The sequence below is a fragment of the Canis aureus genome, chromosome 4 (genome assembly GCF_053574225.1).
Source record: "Canis aureus isolate CA01 chromosome 4, VMU_Caureus_v.1.0, whole genome shotgun sequence".
Taxonomy (NCBI): Eukaryota; Metazoa; Chordata; class Mammalia; order Carnivora; family Canidae; genus Canis; species Canis aureus.
The window spans coordinates 77956856-77976135 of record NC_135614.1 but is presented as its reverse complement, the minus strand read 5'-3'; the positions used below and the strand labels follow the sequence as shown (position 1 = coordinate 77976135).

Here is a 19280-nt window from a genome sequence, read left to right as displayed (position 1 = left end):
AGCTATTGGGTGACCTTCACCCATTGGAGACTCTGACTATCTCTGCTTTTCAAGTAGTTTTCTGTATCTACAGACACCATCCGCGTTGGAATTAATAGCCTGAACATAGGCATGATTTAATCAAAATGTCCTTGGTGCCTAGTCCAGCATTTCAATTTAAGAATTGAAATCCAGTTTCTGCATTTTAAAAATCAAATCCATTCTCCACGGAGAATTTTTACAAAACATCTTGGCACCTGCAATGCTGAAAATAGATCCAGCCCTATTTAAGAGAAAGTAACAGCAAATCGGGGATTTGTGTGATGGCAGTAAAATGCAGTTAAGTGTGGTCGTGCCAGGTTTTAGTCTAGAGACAGGGGGTTTTTATAGCACATTATAAACTCCTGAAACGGGAGGTTATTAGAGGATCAGTTCCCTAACTGTGTGGTTCTAGCAGGCTCTGCTCTGTTGCACTCTTTATTCTCCTGCTGGGAGCTCTGTCTTCTGAGGTGCGGAGCACATCCATCAGCCTTTTTCAGCTGTTAAGGCACTTCATTTATTCCGATGTTCCCTTCAACTTATTCCCTTGCCTCTGCCCCCATGGACCTGAGAGATCTACAGTTCTCTTTGGCCTCTTAACAGGCATAATGGATCACCAGCTGAACCATCATCACATAGCCCTTCTTGCTAGGAAATTATTTCTCTCTTGCTTCAAACGTTCTTTCCTTTCACTTGGCAAATCCCTTTGCTGCTGTTCTTGCCGTGTATTGCCTATATGCAAAGAGAGAAAACTTGGTCAAAAACGCTGACTTGCCTTTTGAAGTTGTCTCTTGAGTATTGGTCCTTTGATCTTTTCCAACAGAAAACATGAACATACTTGCTCAAGAAAAATAAGTGTTACTATCATCAGGTCTCTATTCTTTGGGACCTTCACAGATTATTATTCAACTATTTGGAAAGTTAGCTCTATGTGTCTCATGTGAGCCCTCTCATATTGAAAGGCACTTTCCTAAACACAATATTCTGTTTTAGGAAAAAAAAAAAAAACTACTAAACTTTATAAATTAGACAAAATAAAAAGTAGCAAAATCCCTATAAAAGAAGCAATCTCAAACCCTTGAGATTATTAGTCATCTTGCTGTACTAATGTCTGTAACTGTTCTACACTAATTTCATTAATTAATGATGACCTTGCTGCTCTAACACCTCCTGAAAGAACTATGTGCAGTAGAAACATCACTGGGTTAGACCTGAATTCAGTCTTAGATCTGTGTTGATTAATCGAATGGCTTTGAGCACGTCACCTAAATTCTTGGGGCCTCGGCTCCCTTATCTGTTCTAAGAACAGGATGGAGAGGATCACTGATCCATTTCGTCGTACACTAGGAAGAAGTTTAAACGAGCTTCTCCTTTATTTAACTGTCTGACTCTCTCCTTTATTTTTTTATGGGCTCTGTTTCCTGTTCCTCTCTATACATGGTCTTTCCCTTTTTCTCTTTTATTTCTTCTTTGTAAGCCACTGTCTTCCTTCTCTCTATCCACAGCCCACCCACAGAAAAGCCCACTCTCTAGGAGTTGGGTTTCAGAGCAGCAGCCCAGAAGAGCGAAGTTGCTTAGTTCTCAGAGCTGAGGCCCTATCGGCTCCCTCCAGGACTGATATCAAACCTAACCTCACCTACCGAGTGGGCCTTTAGAATTAAGAAAGGTCTTGTGATAGAAATAGGATTTAGGCGTAGGTGACAGTCCTCAGTTCTCCCCCTACACATCATCCGAGGATTGAAAATTAGGACAAATCATTCTCTCCTCCTTGCCTCTCTCTACCTTTTTCTTTCTCTCTCAATCTCTCTCTCTCATACACACACACAATTATGCTAGAAAAATCATGTAAAATAAGAAATGGAAACTAGTCTTTATATGTTACTTCATGATGATACATATCTATTACTTCACTTTTCAAAACAGAAATGGCTTGTTTTTTATTGTGCTTTTTAATGTTTAATCATAAGACAATTAGAAAATGTCAAAATGGGTAAAGGAAAACTAAATGCTATTTTGATGCTACTAGTGAGGTAAAAATCACTGTTTATAATTTAGAGCATAAACTTCCCAGTTATTTCTAAATATAATACTTTTTTCTTACAAATATTACATATGCTATTCATAGTATTTTATGCCTTATTTTTTTCAACTAAAAATATATCATGGATCTCTTTTGATATCCGAAGACAGATAGGTGCCTTCTCATGACTAAATACTATTCCACTTTATAAATCTACATGGATCATTTAGCATCCTCAGTTTATGAATAATGAGTAATTCTTTTCCTAATTTTTTCAGTTAAAAATAACATTGTAATATTCATCTCCATATAAATTATGTGTGTCTTGAACTATTTCAAGACGAAAAATTCCTGGAAGTAAAATTTTTTGAATAAAGAGTACTTGCATTTTAAAGAGTTTTGGTTCATAATGTCAAATAACTCTCCAAAAACACTAATCCAATTCTGATATTGTTAATTGCTTTAATTTCTGCTAACTTTGTTGAAACATGAATTCATTTGATTACTTTACAAATGAGATTAACTTCCTTTCATATGTTAATTGGCTATATCCTGTCTTCTTCTGTGAATTTTTCTCTATACATACTAAGAATGTTAGCTCTTTTATTTTATATATTTTGCAAGTGTTTTTCCAGGTGGCAATGTATTGTATTGTGATTGCTACGAAGAAATCACTAGTATGTAAAATTACTTTTTACATACTAGTCTAGGAATAGTTTTCTCTGTCTTTTTCACTTTGGTGCCATACTTAAAAACATTTTATACAGATAAGATCACATAACTATCCACCTACATTTTCTTTTGTTCTTTTCCACTTTTCATTTTAAAACACTTAATGCCTTTGGAACTCAATTAGTGTAGGATGTAATTTTTTTAATCAAATGGTCAGCAGGTGATCCCCACAAATTGGTAACATCTACCCCTTCCTCTGCTGTATTAAAATTCCACTTTTGTCACACTCTCAGTATTACACTTGGGTGGATCTATTTTTGGAACTTCGAGTTGACTATTAATCTGTATGTCTCTGTACCTATACCACACTATTCCTATTACTACAGCATTCTATTACATTTCAATACTCAGAACACATATCTCCTCTCACTATTCCTTATTTTTTATGTTTTTCTCATACATTTCTTCATCCAAGTTAACTTGAGAATCATTTGCACTTTCAAAAAAATATTCAGTGCTGTCTTAAAAAGCAAACGAATTCACTAAAGTGGAAATCAGATTGAATTATCGGAAAGAGTTGAGAGAAATTTTGACATAGTAGAAAGAGCCAAAACCTGCTCTTAAGGTTTGATTCTCAACTAAAGCTATAAATTTGGCAAGTTTTTTAGCCTCTCTGAACCTGATCTTCAACTGCAAAAAGGCATTAATAAAATCCACATGTGGTGACATCTGACATGCTCTTTGGACACCCATCACTGGACTGTCATCTCTAAATTTGGAGAATTCTTTACCTAAAAATTCTTCTAAGACGCGCTGTCCCTCTCTAGAAAGTTAATGATGCCAAGTACTCACTCTTCCACCTTCTTTTGAAGCAAAGTTCAATCAAGAGACCTAAAGTCTGCCAGTCTTAGGCACACACTCGTTCTAAATCAGCAGCTGGTAAAACGAGGAAAAGGGTCCATGAGAAAGAATCACTGGCTGTGAAGGCAAAACTAGCAGTTACCGGAGTAGCAGCAGCAATAGTGTCTCTGACGAAAACTCAGAGTAAGAAGCAGTGGTGTCCCCCCAGAACCTGGCTTTCCAGGTGTCCCAGGGCTTCCAGAAGGTTCTCTAAATCCTTTCCTGCTTTAAGCCAGCCAAAGTTGGGTTTCTGTTGTTGCAACTAAAAACCGTGCCCTACACTGCGCACTACTCCGCAATGAACTGAGAGAAAACGTGCATCCTCGGCATTCTCAGGACATTCCCTTTCTACTGACCTCCCTCTACACCCTGATCTGTCCACCAAAATGTGCACCCACAATGGACCGCATCAACAGAGCTCCCTGCTCCTCCCATTTCCAATGGAGTTCAGCCAATAGAAAGCCCCAGCATGAGATGTGATGGAGGAAGGAGAATTGGGGGAAAGTGCTTACTCTTCCAGCTTTTTCTCTAAAGGCTAACTGTTCAGTATCCCTCCTGATAGAACTCCTGAGGGTCAGTCCTTCCTCTGACTTCCAACTTCATTAAAATGAAGACATTCTAATTCTATACTTCGTAGCCCTAAAGTAACTCACCAGCTCTCAGAGTTCTTCTACACAAAACCTACATATTTTTTTAATTGTCCTATTATTATATCCTTCCCAAATTTCCTATTTTTAGGGTGTTTTCTGTTGCTTGGGCCCCAATAGGCAAGCAAAAGCTCCTGGTCCATTGCTTGGCTTATAAGAGGGCTCCAGAAATTTCCCATGAGTGAAAATGTCAAATGTACATTTTTTTCTATTTTGTTAATGTGGTGATCTAAAGGAAGCCAGAATGAAATGAGCTAATTTTATGGACATTTGCAGCCCTCTGGTGTTTTCTAACAAAGATTAGCGGGGTCTTCCCCTTCCTAAAACAGAGCAGAAAATCTAAAGTATGCCCCTCAAACAAAAATTTGCCTAGTTCATCATTCTCAGTGGACTCTCATGCCAAAGTCCCTCAAACTTTTGTCCATGCTCATTTAGGCCCATAATAGGTGTCAGAAGACACATACATCACCACCTTCACCCAGGGCCGCTCCTCAAATGCAATGGTATCCTTCCTACTGATCAAGAACCTCCCAAGGCCCGTTCCACTCACTGGTGTCAGGTCTGGTTTTCAATGAATCATAGCACTCTATCAAACTGTGTGCAAATTCTTGCAGAATTTTTGGAGCAGCAAAAACTTCCTTTCAAATGTTCTCTCCATAGCCATATAATAAATGATAGTAAGTGCTACTTGACTGTCCAGTTTTTTGAATCAATATGTGGGTATGAAGTGCAATTAGGCATCAAAATAAAATTGGTAATGAGAACCAATTACTTCATTCTATGGGTTTTGGGGTAATTTCCTCATTACTTTGAGAAATTGAGAGGTGGCTCTATGGTGATCCACAGAAATTTTGAAAAGTACTTAAAGCATCAGACATTAGCTAGAGCTCTGTATAATTGGATCTGTTCTGCACCCCTTGCATATAAGTTTTCTTGATGCAGAGCCCTGAATGCATAAAGAAAGGAGAATGTAGAGGGAAGAGTGGCTTCAATCTGCTTTGCTGTCATTTGGATCTTTCGAGTTCTGAATTCTTTGGCAGCTCTAATATAACAGAAGAGCTTTTCCTTCAGTGACTATAAAATCCCCATTTGGAATATTTTTCTCACACATTTATGTGAATGTTGCCAACGGCTACTTTTCTTAAAATTAATTCTCACCCTCGATAATGATTTACATAAGTTTACTAAAGTGCTGATAGTAAATAGCAGAAACTATAAAATAGATCTCTTCACCACAGAAGTACTGTCTCTATGTACTCAAATACTAAAAAAAAAAAAAAAAAAAACAAAAAAAAAACACAATTTCACTAGATTCTGAAATAAGAAAATTAAAAAGTGAAATTTTCAATTTGAAATATCATTCCTAATGATTAATCATATTATCATCAATAATGCCTATATATCGGCACAACAAAAGCAAAATGAAATTACTCTCTAAGGATAGAAAATTCCTGACATAGGGAGGATGCTAGTTTGGGTGATTACAGAGAAAACAGAAAACTTTTTCTTTTCCTCAACATCTAAAGTAAAGCTAGATTCTGATTTCAGCTCCGCCACTATTGACCTTGAAAAGTCACTTGCCTTGTCTTGATCTCTGTCATCTGGAAGGCAAATTAGCCTCACTTATTTCAAGAAGCCCTCCCCGCACCACTTTTTAAATAATTTCCCACAGATATCCAGGGAATTTCACCAACGGGGAATTACACTAGATCGAATCTAACCCCCTCCCATTCTTTAGCAATAGGATCTTTAGCAATAGGATTTTTTCCTAAAGTAAATAGGAAAGTTTACTTTAATTCTTAATATAACGATGGCAACACTCTTTAGATTGGAAAGTTTAGACGGAAATCAAAGTGGACATGACATAACACATGTTCTGCTTTTGTACCCAAAAAACATCTGTCGTATCACAGGTAAGAAGACACTTCTTAACAGGTGCTGTATAGTCTCCAGCAGGAATGGCCTGGGGGAAAATGTCCACATTTCCCTAAGTTTCATTCTAATCATAAGATGTCAAACTCGGGGTCTTGGCAGCAATCTTTGGTGCTGCAAAGTTCATGCAGATCTTCACAGAAGGGCCAAGGCAGGAGGCACAAGGCAGGACCCTGGCCAGAATCCCACCTCCCATCATTGGGTTCTGGAATGCCCCAGGCTGTGAATGAGCGACTGTGGAGAATGTAATGCGTGCTCCGTCTGCAGCCCAGGACACCAGCACAACTAGCCAGTTGCTCAGATCTTCAGGATCGCCAGACGATGAATAGCGCAATGTGGAGCCATATTCTGTTCTATTCTAGTCCATTTATTTCTGATGAGCTCGGGAGCAAGTGGATTGAATACAGGAAGGTCAGCCAGCACCGTGGCAGGGTGAGAGAGATGAGAGCACTGAACTTCCAGCTCTCAGCACTAGTTAATGGAAATAATAGAACCAAGGAAGATTGGTAACAGTTTGCAATGAGTGACCTCCCACTGCAAACCAATACATACATGTTTCCATTCCTTTCCTTTTCAACCACTGCTATTGATGAAATACCTTGAATGAATCTATCAATCCATTAATCTGCTTTTTTTAGGACCAAAACATGCCCAGGAGAAGGTTAATTTGCGTGCACATGCTCTCTCTCTCTCTCTCTCTCTCTCTCTCTCTCTCTCCCTTCTCTCCCTGCAAACAGCAAACAGCACTGGCAGGAGCGGCAGCGGAAAGGCAGGGAAAATCTGCTCCAGAATAAATTGGCTGTGCTGAAACATTTGTAATTAAGCATGATAACCAATTACAGAAATACCTGGGGTAGTTCAGTGATTCGCTCTCCCACATCAGAGGTCTCCTAATCAATTTGAAATAACCAGACGCTGCTATACAAAATAAGCAAGATCACAGCGTTTGCTAATGAGTCTCAAAAATGGATTTCACTGCATGAAAATGTTCATTGTCAGGAGAAAGAGTGTTTTCAGAATCTTGCGGGTCATTTTCATTTGCATTTGATTGGAGAAAAGTCCTTTGTTCTTTTTTTCCCCTTCTCACATCCTCTACGATACTACATTTTTGGTGTTTTTTTTTTCTCCTGGTGATTTAGTATTTTTGTATCAGTGTGTCGTACCAAGCCCTAAAAACACACCAGAATAAATCCTTTTGTGCTGAAGTATATCCACTTAAATTATTACTTAATTTCACTGTGTTGAATGGGTTCCCTTGAATTTGAATTTGCAGATGTGTGACCTTGAGAGCAACTGTTTGACAGCAGTCGCAGGGGTGGGAGTCGGAGGAGCATCATGTAGGACAGCCCTTCCCCGATTCCCCACTGCAGCCTAGAGATGTGAACAGTGGTGGGCGAGCATTTTGAGGGCCACCCACCAAAATCATGGGTAAGACCTTAAAACAGGTGTGACCAAGCCTGACGAGTACCTGCCTTTTCACAGGACAGGAACATGGGGAGGACACATCTACTCAAAAAGACAAGAGAACATGACACTTTTGATTTCTTACAGGTAACCTTACTCAGACAACTGCAGCTTGGCACTGGTCGGCGTTACCAGATCATCTGTGACCCGCCCGTGCATCTCTTCATGAGTTCGTGGCCTAAACGTTCTTGCCCAGGTCATATCACAGGGAGTCATGGGCCTTTCTCCTCCCTCTCCTCTTTCTCTTCGGTATGTTGCTGCTTGGCCATCATATCCGCCCCACTTCTCTCCTGCCACTCCCTGTCCCCACTCGGGTCTCCCCTCTTAGCTGTTCTGGCTCTTCGTGCACACTTGCAAAGCGTGTGTGCACAACTGAACGTGTTTCATCTCTTCACATCTCCCCCCGGGCCACACGAAGCAGAAGACACGTCCTCCACGGTGTGCACAGCGTGGTCATTTCACAGTCTTTCTTACCGTGCTCTTTTCCTGTTACCTCTTTTAAAAGAAAAAAAAATGCCACACTCACAAATAAATGTTCTGCTCTGAGAGGTATACAGTTTGTGCTAGATAATTCATCCAAAAAATGTTTTTTTAATTCTAGAAATTTTGATCCAAAGCTATTATCGCAATCCTTGCTTATCTTTTTTAACTTGGGAAAGTAATCAAATTTTCCCAGGCTGGATAGGAAACTATTCTTCAGATCCATTACAAGAAAAATGATCTAATGTCATTCTTGGTAAATACTAGAGTTCCATGTCTTTCTAAACACTTTTTGCAAAATTCTTAGGTTCAACCCTTGAAATGACTTGGTTTCTATTTTTGTCTTTTCTTTCTTTGCTTTCTAAATAATCTCCCTTCTCCCTTACTACCTGCATAACACATTCGCTTGCTCGCTCTCTCTCTCTCTCTCTCTCCCAAAGGAAACTAATAGAATATTAATAATTAAGTACAAAAATATGTAGTTTGGCTGCCGTGTTATTTCTTCAGTTCTTCTCCCATCTGCTTTCTTTGCATCTTTCCAGCAAGAGCTCCAATGTCTGTCTACTCCATAGAGACCTTGCCTGACCCCCCTTGATGAAGCACCCTGCTTGTGTCATTTCCATTGATGGATCTATTTTATTTCCTGAATAGTGCTTATCAGTATCTAAAATTATCCTATTTATTCATGTGCCTATGCATTTACATATAAACATATCTGTATGTGTGTATATATGTTGTAAGTGTGTCTATATACACACACGTGTGTGTACATGTGGGTATGTATATGTGTGTGTGTGTATGTGTGTGTCAGTGTCCATGTGTGTAGCATATCCAGAAAGGAGTCCCCTAGTTTATTGTGAATTGCCCAGAGACAGGAAGTTCAAGGCCAGCCAGCCATTCTACATGCCTTTGAACCAGCTGTCCCACCTCAGAGTCCTGAAGCTATGACAACTTAACAACTTGCTATGTTTTTGTTTTCTATCTTGGAGGCTTCCTCTCCTGTTGCCTGATACTCTTCCGTGTAAATTCCTCTTTATTTGCAGTTCCCATCTGTGATCTCCAAGTGTCCTTTGGACCTGACACTGAGCACTGCTCCTCTGCTACTGAGGTCTCTTCCTCCACTGCAATCTCTATGAACCCTTATCAAATACCATAGGAAAAGCCTCAGCCCAGTAGACCCCAGTCACTATGCCCTACCCCATCACTAGCTCATGGATCCTTTTATGAAAGAGTCATTTTAGGTGCACAGAAAGTACAGAGAGTTCCCATATGCCCCACCAACCCCATACACAGGTTCCCCTATTATTAGTATCCTGCACTAGTGTGGTACATTTGTTACAATCTGTGAACCTACATCGACATGCCACTGTCACCCAAAGTCCATAGTTCACATTAAACCTCACTCTTGCTGTTGTATATTCTGTTGGTTTTAACAAATATAATTATATGTACCCACCAGTATAATATCATGCAGAAAAAGCAAAATGATAATATGCAGAAACCATTGCTTGAAAGCCCCCTGTATCCCACCTAGTCATCCCTCCCCATTTCCCATTCCACCTCTGCCAACCACTGATCTTCTTAGTGTTTCACAGTTTTGTCATTTCCAAACTGTGATATACTCCGAATCATTCATCACGTGACCCTTTCAGATTGATTTTTGTCACTTAACAAAATGCACTTAAGGTTCTTCCTTGTCTTTTCATGGCCTGATTAGCTCATTTCTTTTTATTACTGACTAATAAATAAAAACTGGATGTGCCACAGTTTGTTTATCCATTCACCTTCAGAAGTACATCTTGGTTGGATCTGAGTTTTGGCAATTATGAATAGAGCTGCTATAAACATCTGAGTGCATGTTTTTGTGTGGACATAAGTTTTCAACTCATGTGGGTAAATATCAAAGAACATGGTTGCTGCGTGGTATGATAAGAGTATATTTAGTTTTGCAAGACACTGCCAAGCTGTCTTCCAAAGTGGTTATACCATTTTGCATTCCCACCAGAACTGAGTAGGAGTTCTCGTTGTTCTACATCCTTGCCAGCATTTGGTGTTGTCAGAGTTTTGGATTTTAGCCATTCTAATAAGTATGTAGTGGTATCTGTTGTTTTCATGCAGCCTTTTCCTACTGGATTTTTCCCTATCTTGGAAAGAAATTGGACAACTTGATGTTTTCCTGGGCAATTTGTGATTTAATTAAAAGCTGGTTATTCAAAAGTTTTTCCTGAGAGTTAACCATACTTGTTTTCCCTATAACTGACAGATAGCTAAATGCTAGTCAAACCTTTGAGAACATGCAATACCAGACAAATCTCTTTTCCTTGTGATGGTACTTCCACTGCTAAAAAAACAAATACCAGCATATTTCCTATAAAATTTCTCTTATCATCAAAAAATATTCATTTCACAGCATAGATTTCAGAACCAGTGACATCCCCTACCTAGATTCCAAGTTGTCTATATGTCTGTGACAGTAATGAACCCAGAACTGCACACAAGGCTTCAGATGGGGTCTAACCAATGCCAATGGAGCAACCTTCACCTCCTTCCTTCTATTCTCCAAATAATCTATGACTCCATTGGCCTGTGGCTTCTGTACCACTAATGGTGCATTCTGAGAATCTTCCACATTTCTACATGCAGTTCCTCAGCAGAAGTTTTCTGTTTTTTGTTTTGCTTTTAAGGTAAGCTTTTACCTTTATCCCTATTAAATTTCATCCTGTTAAAGGAAGCTTGTCAAAATGTTTTCAGATTCTGATTCTGTCATCTAATATATTTGCTATCCATCTCAGCCTCAGGTCATTTGCAAATCTGATAAGCATACATTCTATGTATTCATACACATCATTGATACATGAATTTAACAAGATGTGGCTAAAAGCAGAGCTCAGCAGCCCAGTGTCAGAACCACCTCCAGGCTGACATCTCCCAGTTAATCAGCATCCACTGAGTAACTGCACAAAGCGCCATGCCAGCCACTGCAAGGGATGCAAAGTAGCCCCCTTCACCCCTTCCTAATGGGGATGTTTCCAAGGATTTTGAGCAAAGATGTAATAGAAGAAGCAGTTCTGAAAGAGAAGCCTGACTGAGGAATCCAGTAAGATTCCACAAAAATACCAAAAGTGGTAACTTAGAGCACGACCATAGTATTACAAAACAAGGAAAGGAAAGCCTGTACTACAATCTTAATTTAAGAAGAGAAATTCTTGCTCATGAATGAAATCATTATGACAATTCATCTTCATGTCCCTATTAAAATTAAGCAACCATAGTAAGTTTTTAGATGAGACTGGGATTTACTTCAGTTCAACAAGCAATGGACAATGTGTTTCCTCTCTACCAAGTACAGGGCTAGATAATGGATAGACTGAGGTACAACGAGAAATTTCTTCTTTCCCCATCAAGTCACTAATAAGCCAGATGCGTACTCAACATACACACAATCAACCATAACACGTGTGATATGTTTTTCTTTTTTTTTAATTTATTTTTTATTGGTGTACAACTTACTAACATACAGAATAACCCCCAGTGCCCGTCACCCATTCACTCCCACCCCCACCCTCCTCCCCTTCTACCACCCCTAGTTCGTTTCCCAGAGTTAGCAGTCTTTACATTCTGTCTCCCTTTCTATGTTTTTCTAATAATGTCCCAGCAGTCAGGTAATACATCCTAGGAAAAAAAAAAAATGACATCGATATTCTGCTGAATCAAACACTAGAAGGGCAACATTTTGCTTAATGATATTAAGATTTGCACAAGGTGGGATATTGTGATTGAGCATAATTCATTTGTAACATCTATAGTGTTATCTCAAATTCCAGATAGTAAAACCCTCAAGCCCACATGTTGGTCAGGTTGTTTCCTCATTTAATGTAAGGATTTCTTGCCCCTTAGTTAACCAATGCTTAAAAACTTTCAAGGACAGAAGCAATTTTATGCTCCCAACAAAAGGAAACCATGAATTACTCACATTCTTAGGAGGAATTAAAGATGAAAATGATAAATGTTTGGCTAAAAATAGGAACATAAATGGAAATGAATGAGGACTCCCTTTTCCTGTGTTTTGTGTCTTTCTTGGAATCTCCTCTTTTTAACGCCTCACCCTAGGCTAATTTGTCTGGAGCAAAGTTCACTTAGGATATGCACAAAAGAACAAAGGGTGTGATCCCCAAGCAGGAAGTTTCTGAATACATTCTCTATGTCCATAAAGTCTAAAGGCTCTGGAATGTCCATCAAGGCAAGTTGTAACTTTCACTTCCTGGGGAGTGCATTCAGAAGAAATGAGAAGAACAAGGAAAAGTGAGCCTGTAGGCCAGCAGTAAAGCAGTAACTCAGACTTGAAAGTCGGCAAGTAAAGCATGCCACTGAGTCACCATGGCCTGAGACCAGTCTGTGATTACCCATGCCATTCATAGACCATTCACTAATCTACAGCAATTTCTCTTCTCATGTTGCCTTTATAAAACAGGCTGGCTGAACTTCTCCAACTATAAGCGCATCAGTACTTAAACCAGAGAACCAGAGCCCTTTCCCCATTGTTGCCCAAACTCAACACAAGATATCTGAACAAAACTTGAAGAAATCTAATTAAGTGCTTGCCTCTTTTTTAGTTTCATGAAGTTGGTATTTATCTCAAGCAGGCATTCTGAAATTTAGTCTGATTTTTCTACTTTAATGAACTAATTTGATAAGCATCATTAAGACCGAAAAATTAATATAATCCAATCAAATAATTCTATAGCTATTAAATGTCAAAACATTACTAAATAGTTTAATGCAATGGGAGAAAGAAAAACACAAGAAACATATACTAATCTCCTAAATTTTTATTGACTTTTTCCTGGTTATATGCAATTATAGAATTTTTAAAGAAATATGTAATATTTATCCCCAAATATATTGTTTTCCTCTACACATAACGAATCAATAATCATTTCCTTTTAATCAGATTCTGTGGATTTTATACAAGCCACAGTTGATTTGAATAATGTTATCCTAGTCCATCTTTCACCATTGAATCTAGTTCAAAAACACTGAACACATATGTGTGTGTGTGTGTGTGTGTGTGTGTGTGTGTGTGTGTTTGAAATAAGCTCCATGCCCAGCATGGAATATGGGACTTGAACTCATGACCCTGAGATCAAGACTGAGCTTCCAAGGTACCCCAAGAAACACCTTTTTAAGTCTTTCTACAGTACCAGGTACCCTCTTAAGCCCTAGGAATACAGAAGTGAAGGTCAAAATTCCTTGCCTTAAAGAACTTACTATTTTTAGGAAAAACAGACATGTAGAGAGATAACCAATATGACTTATGAAAAAGTACAAGTAAGATTGGAGTAATACACAACAAAGAATAATTAATCCCTAGATAATGATCAGGAGACAAAGGGATAGTGGGATTTATATAGACCAATTCTGAAAATTCAGAATCTTACCTTGACTAGTCCTGGGCATGATGCATCACCTTCCCCACTTCCCACTGACTCCAGGCCAATCTGGTTCAAACACTCTGGATGACAACCCAATCAAAAATGATGCTGGGGGATTCTAACTTGATTCCAGTTCAGCTGCCTGTATTCTTTTGTTAGAATGACATGATCTTAGGTCATAAGAATAATGACCAGTATCGTCCAATGACCTTAGATCATTATAATGACCTCATAAGAACCCCTACAAGGGCTCAGTTGGCTGAGGTTGGCACAATTTAGGGTCTCAATAAGTTTTATAATGATGTTCTGTCCCTCTCACACCTCATATTTCTAGAAAAAAAGTTTGAGAGTAAGTAGGGTATCACTAGAAAAACATAAAGTTACTTAAAGACTACAATTTTGTGACAGTGGAGAGAGAGAGCACACAACAACTCAGACACCTAGATAGGGAGCATCTTAGATCCTTGGACGATTTAAAGGAAGGAGGAATTTCACACATGGAACCTTCCTTATGAAAGGAAATGCAGTACAACTCTTTAAACTATTGTAAGCACCTTAAGTTCAGCGGACTGGCAGGTGTTTCATCCCCCACTAGGTGACCCTGCCTACAATTTCCTCACTGTTTGCCTTACTGATAAGTCCAAGAGAAAGAGCAGGATGGCCTCAGCCCCCCAACTCCCCACACAAAATATCTATTAACACATCTTGATGTTCTTGCCTCCCCACTTCCCAGTCTAAGTCATTCCATACAACAGAAAAACGCCCCCTGGCTTGTGGTGTGGACAGGAAAGATTGAACTAGCTGTCCTCAGTTATTCCTTCTGAAATCAAAGTCTCGATTCAATTATTCAAAATAAACTGGGAAGCCTAAGGCTTAGCAGTCAGCTGCAACACCACACTGGAGGCGTTGTCATCCTGGTCTCTGTGACCCATGGTATATCTCACGTGGGAGGGCACAACAGTAGAAATGCTACTTTCTTTCCAAAGACACCACTCGTGTCCCCAGGACCATACTGCTTGTTGGGAAGCCAAACATTTACATACCTCCATCCCCAAAATACCTTGACTTGCACCTTGGGAGTGAGTATAAAAGATTTACAAATGTCGGGAAAACACTATCAGCAGACTATGTAGCCAAAGATGACTGTGAAGATCGTTCCAAGATGAGCAGAGTCTTGGTTACTCTAGGGAGTTTCCTGGAGGAATAACCAACTTATCACTTATGCACCTATGAGCAGTTATCCCTACAGCGGGAGCCATCTCATTAGAAAACTTTGCACAAAATCTGTCCTTGACTTAAGGGATCAATGTCACCACCTCAACCTGGATTGCATTTGGGTCAGCGTCAACTCACTGGCTAGGGCTGTTAGTAATGATGTACTTAGCCTAGATACCATCTTAGTGGGGCAGGGCAAAGTCTATATAATCACTAATTCATCCTGCTGTATCTAGATTAATGCTTTGAGCCAAATGGAAAGTCAATATAACATAGACCCTGATGATTTATGGGCTGTGTTCACCCAGAGCAGCCTTAATCTTGTAAGTTGGAAGTTTCTATTTCAAAGCCTAATTCTGAAGAGAATTTTTAAAAAATTAATAGACCTTATTTGTTAGAGAGTCTTTAGGTTTACAGAAAAACTGAACAAAATAGGAGTTCTCATACACCTACCTACCTCTCTGCCCACCACCTCCTCCTCACACACACACACAGTTTCCCTTATTATTAACATCTTGTATTAGTGTGGTATGTTTGTTACAGTCAATGAACCTACACCGACAAGTCATTATCGCTCCAAGTCCATAGTTTACATTATGGTTCACTCTTGGTGTTGTACATTCTATGAATTTTGCCAAAGACATAATGTCACATACCCACCATTACAGTATCATACAGAGCACTGTCACTGCCCTCAAAAATCTCCTATGCTTCATCTATTAAATCCCCACCTCTAACTCACACCCATCACTGCTCCGGTCCCTGGAAACTGCTGATCTTTTTCTGTCTCTATAGTTATGCCTTTCTCAGAATGTCAAATATTTGGAATCATACAGTGTGTAACCTTTTCAGACTGACCTCTTTCACTTAGCAACATGCATTTAAGTGTTCTCCATGTCTTTTCGTAGTTTGGTAACTCATTCTTTTTATCACTGAATAATATTTCATTGCATGGATATACCAGTTTGTTTATCCATCCACCTACTGAAGGATATCTTGGCTGCTTACAAGTTTCGCCCATTATGGATAAAACTGCAGAAGAGATATTTTTTTTAAATCTCTCTCTCTTTCTAAGGATCCTACCTTTCTAGAAAAGCCAACCTAATGGAAAGCCCTCTGGAGTTGTGCTTTTGTTCTGGTATTTTAAACCATGGCAAAGAAAAAACAGGAACTTTTAAGTGACCCTACAGTCACAGAATACAAAAATTTATTTTAATTTTGAGCTGATACTGAGGAACTTGAGGAACTTGAACTCAATTATTTCTATCTGAGTTTTATTAGATTGCCTGAGCAGTTCATATTTCCTTTCTACATAGGAAATTTATAATGACATCCCATAAACTGCAAACAAATCGGTCTCATACACACGTGTTTACACGTCAAATATACATCTGCAATAGTTCCACTTGCAAAGAAGAAAGCTATTTTTCTCTAAAAGTCTACCTGTTTATTAAAAAAAAAACTTAACAAAATATGCACTTGAATTCTCACACTCAAACTGACGCCTTTCCATAAATTAATTACATTAATGTCTTAGACTAGAATTCAAGCTAACTATTCTACATAATTAGGATTTCATTTATAACCTATTAATGGCCTCAAGTCCTTGTTTGTTCAAGGAGGTTCAAGCTAAGGCCTCATTACCCATTATTGATAGCTGTCAATAAGATAACATTATTTTATCTTGTAAGTCTTGTATTGATTTTTTTAACCCAATGTCAGCTCCGTTGAAAATACAAGCTCTGAATTAAGCTGACAGATCATTTCCTGCCCAATAAACATGCAAACCAGACAAGAGAAGCCTGATTCCTGAGCACGCACAAGAATGTGGATGGCGTGTGCCCTTTCTCATCCACTGCACCAGGTACACAGCAGCTTCTTTGCTCACGGCTCTGTTACTCCTCTGAATACTTGAGTCATTTAAGCTCACTCTGTGCTGTGCAAACCCTGGTAAGCAGGCACAGAGCTGTCCCTTTGGATCAGTGGCTGTCACCCTCAGTCTCTACATAATGAGTGATTTACTGTGCCTCCATTTGTCACTAGGCCATTCTGTACATACATCCCCTTAGCCTGGATCTAAATGTTTCCATAAACTTTATTATATTGTATTGCTTTTCACTTAAAATAATGTCTGCATCATTTCATTACTGAACCACATATAAATTATTTTTATCTCAAGTTCATTCAGTGGTATCACTTCAATGTTACTCCAACAATTTTGTGCCATTTTCCCCCATCTCCGGATTTCTAGCCAAAAAAACTGTCCTACATCCAGAGCTGACATCAAGGACCTTCCTGCTTAGAATCTGAATTACCACTACTAAATCTGATCCCCAAAGTGCTTTTGAAACGACTAATTTTTACTCTCATGTATAAAATTTGTATACAAATATCCACTTAGGGTCAATGTCTCCTGAAATTTGCCTTGGTTTATACTTCACTTTTGTTAGCTTTTTAATGTCTGTTTTTGTCTTCCCTCCTTTTTTTAGAGGAAATATCAAGAACATTACTGATGTAAGGATCATTTTTCCTTGCGGTTTCTCCTTGAGCAATAGGTGAGCTCTTTCAAGGCCTGTCCTGCACCAGAGGAAACCTTCTCTTCATCATTCTCTGGCCCTTTCAGGTATTAAGAGGGTGGTAACAGATTATTAGAGAAGATCTGGGGCATATGTTTTATTTTACTTTACGAAAGCCAAGAGATGCTATAGAATTAAAGTACTAAAGAATCTTGAATACCAGATTGACAAGTCAAAAGCAGCATCTCAGAAAAATTGATCTCCATAATTTCTTCTCTCTAGGTTTTATTTCTAACCTAGTATTGGGCAAATGCCATAATCACTCCCCAATACTGATTGTTTAAATTCGGATTTTCACTTACAATTTTTCTATATAGGAATATTTCTTAGAAGAAATGATAATAGAAAAGTTGGATATAAACAGAAGAAAAGCTCACAACCAATCTAGCAATAAAATATCTCCCACATAAGGGATATCACCTTGACATTATAACTATAAATTAGAATAGCAATCATGGTAAAAAAAAAAAACTTCATTTAAATATGAAAATATGAATGTCTGTTTTGATGTACACTACATAAAAGTAAAGAACAAATCTGTTCCAGAGCCAATAGCTGAAAAATGTTACACAAAAGAAAAAGGAGTGGGAATGAGAAAGAAGTGTCTTTAAAAACAATTTGGTACTTTAGAAACTAATTCTTTACTCTAAGACATCAGAAGACATATTTCCATGCTGTGTTATAAAAACATGAGTAGAGAGAACAAGTTTTGCATTTTAGTAATTGAAATCTTTGCTATACCTCTTTGAGGAGGCCACTGATTCTCTTCTTGATTCAAATGCCAATTTGACAACATGAACTACTAAAACTGTTTATGGAAGGAAGTACAAAAAAAGACAGACAGAAAGAGAAATGATGCTCTCATTTTTAAAAAATTTTCACAGGTTATTGGGTACCCGGGTGACTCAGTGGTTGTCTGCCTTTGGCTCAGGTCATGATCCCGGTGTCCCAGGATCGAGTCCTATGTCGAGCTCCCCATGGGGAGCCTGCTTCTCCCTTCTGCCTGTGTCTCTCCTCTCTGTCTCTCACGAGTAAATAAATAAAATCTTTTAAAAAATAAAAATTAAAGAAAAATTTAAAAATCTTCACAAGTTATTAAAACACGGAACTAAAAACCCAAACATTTAAAAAATATTGTTTTCCAAATGGCAATCACATCACAATGTTGATATTTGCTTGAGAGTCACTTGACGGTATCATATGTCACCACCACCAACAAAAAAGAAACCAAACACAAAGAACTCTGAGATTAAGCATCAGCGACAAGAAGTCCTTCTCCCCACAGACACTTAATAGTCACGTTCCTTCTGCCCATATTCCAGCAGGCACCTCTCAAAGCCATGTTGGTGCTTTGTACACTCACAATGGCCTTCCTTGCCACATCCGAATTGCTTCTTCAATGGGTTGATGATCATTCTTGCTTTGGCCTTATTGGAGCAACAGGAATTGACATGATATGCTGCAGTACGGCCATGCAGGCACAAGCCTATCTCACTGAAAAGCCCGAAATCTCATGGCCAGAAAACTACCCATGTTTCCATCCTTCTAAAGTTATTTAAGGAAGCAAAAGTCTCACCATGCCTTCTTCAATTCCACTCACCCTTCCAACTGCTTTGAAATTTTAGCTGCTTTTAACAATTGGGGACACAGACTTCTCAATATTTTCCTAAGGTTATACAGAAATACACACACACACACACACACACACACACAAGAACTGTCTGTCATATTGCACGTTTTTTCACTTGACTTTTATAGCACAAATATTTTTTTCATGTTAACACGTATAATTCTACTCCATTCTTTTCAATGGTCACATAGAAACTGTTGTAAAAACATGATGTAATCTATTTTACAATTTTCTTATTAATAGACACTTATGTTTGTGATGGGCACAAATGTATGCTTTTGAACCCACAGCTTT

The 19280-nt window shown here is 38.6% G+C and overlaps 1 long non-coding RNA gene across 9 annotated transcripts in view; it reads right to left on the bottom strand.

Moving 5' to 3' along the window:
- The window catches only part of LOC144313047 (uncharacterized), a 554585-nt gene extending 540851 nt beyond the window's left edge, over window positions 1-13734 (bottom strand). For 4 of the 9 annotated variants that reach the window (XR_013378735.1, XR_013378728.1, XR_013378729.1 and 1 more), the window contains exon 1: window positions 13572-13733. This is a non-coding gene — a long non-coding RNA (uncharacterized LOC144313047). Of the gene's footprint in view, window positions 1-13571 lie in introns of all 9 variants that reach the window. The other 5 variants (XR_013378727.1, XR_013378730.1, XR_013378731.1 and 2 more) reach the window with 2 other exon arrangements.
- Window positions 13735-19280: the final 5546 nt, after the last annotated feature.